Here is a 2,146-nt window from a genome sequence, read left to right as displayed (position 1 = left end):
GCAAGGACCTGAGTTGGATCCCTGGGCATGGCGGCGCATGCCTGTAATCCCAGCACTGGGGAGGCTGAGACAGGAGGATCACTACAACTCCGAGCTGCATAGTGAGACCCTGTATCAAATAAATAAATATTTTTAAAATGTAAAAAAAGAGTGATGGCTTATATTGCCTCCTTGCACGGGGCATTCCTAACCACCTACTCTCTCTTTAAATAACACAGAGCCATGAGTTACAATTCTATATTTTTCTTTTTAACCAAAAGGCTTTGCTTTGCTTTTGTGTTACAGTGAGAAGTTCTGAGATAGCTATGCCAACTGAGTTGTTATAAGGATTAAGATAATTACCCTGGGTTTAGAACTTGGGGTTTGCTAACTAGAAAAAAGAGAGGATATTGTCCAAAAAGGAGTGTGGGCCTTTTGAAGGCCTCATGAGACTCTTTCCGGGTTCTTGTTGTCCTCAACAAAGACTCGGTTGTTGGGCCGGGAAATGGCTCAGTAGAATAAGCGCTTCCCTGGCAAGTGCAAGGGCCTGAGTTCAATCCCCGGTTCTGCCAAAACAAAGAGTTGATCATGAGATGCACAAAAGGTAGTGAGCATGTACATATTTAAATGGTAGGAAAAGAAGATGCTCTGCCTTCGTCTCCTGCCTGGCCTCTGAAGGAGCTGACGGTGGCCATGAGGCGAATGGCAGCCATCTTTAGTTCTGACATCAACTCCAGGCCACCCTATTAAAACCTTGCTTGATCTTAAACCAAAAAGAACTGAAGAAAGTGGTTTTTAAAAATTTATTTATTTTGAATAAATAGGCTCAGTGTGACCTAGGGCCTTACACTTTTGTAACTAATGCTGTGCAGGCCCCAGAGAGAAGCTTTTCCTTTCCCACCCTTTGTGTAGAAAATCACAAATGATAGTGACAGGATCCTGAGGAGGTCTGTGGATTCCCCAGAGGCCAGCACTGAAACATTTGAGTAGTACACACGGGCTTAGGTAAGAAAGAGGATTCATTAACCTGCTAATCCCTTCTTTCAGAAAGCAGAAGTATTGTTGATTCTTACGTAACACAATGCATTTTTCCATTTGTATTTCTTGGATATTTTTCATTGTGGGGGGGTGGGAGGTTCAGACAGATTCTTGCTATGTAGTTCAGGCTGGCTTTGACCTCACTACGTCCCCAGGAGGGCCTTGAACTCGAGGTGATCCTCCTGCCTCAACTTCCTGAAAGCTGGGGTAACAGACACGCACCACCCCACTTGGGCTCACTGTGTTACTTCCAGTTCTTAATTCTGGAGGTATTCCCAAATGAGCATGATAGTTGGCAAAATTCTAAGGATTATTTAGCTACAGGAAACAACTTGTTCTGCTCTTAAATGTGGATGAATTCAATGGAGATGACATGTCTAAAATGCTGATGTCATTTTGTTGTTTTGGTAGCTAGTGCCTATTAGTATTGCATGATCATGGGGTTTGTTTGGGGAAGTTGTGCATACATTTAACATAACCTTTTTTAATTTTATTTTTCCAGCAGTACTGGGGATCGAACTTGGGGCCTTGTGCTTACCAGGCAAGTATTTGTGCCACTGAGCTCTCTCCCCAGCCTCTAATATATTCTAAGCCCAATCCCACCACCATCTCTCCCTTTGCTTCCTCTTTCTGCCTGTCCTCTTGGGTGTCTCCAGCAATGAGAGTTTCATGGTTATAAAAATACTTTTATATGATAAATTTCAGTTTTATTTAAATAACTTTGACTTACAGTTGGATTTGTAATTTTTTTGCTTCTCAGGCTAGTCTCACTATGTAATGCAGGCTGGCCTTAAACACACTTAAGTAGCCCAGGCTGGCCTTGAACTTACGTTGATCCTCTTGCCTCAGACTCCTTAGCGCTGGGATTTCAGGTGTGTGCCACCATACCTGGCCAATTTATACTTTTTTAAAATATAAAGCTACATGATGTTTGGGCTTCTGTTCTCTTCCCAGCCCCCTCCAAGGTTAAAGGTGGGATCTCTGGAATGGCTGTGTGAGGTGCTCTTTTTTTTTTTTTTTTTTTTTTACTGAGAAAAAAGTATATATTTAGAATTAGCCAGCTGGACTCAGTTTAGATGATCCCAATTTTGTTGGCAACATCCAGTGCATCATAATCAGGAGCCAGTCG

The sequence above is a fragment of the Octodon degus genome, unplaced genomic scaffold, assembly GCF_000260255.1.
Source record: "Octodon degus isolate 3935 unplaced genomic scaffold, OctDeg1.0 scaffold00033, whole genome shotgun sequence".
Lineage (NCBI taxonomy): Eukaryota > Metazoa > Chordata > Mammalia > Rodentia > Octodontidae > Octodon > Octodon degus.
The sequence above is the reverse complement of the archived record's forward strand: the minus strand, read 5'-3'. Positions refer to the sequence as shown.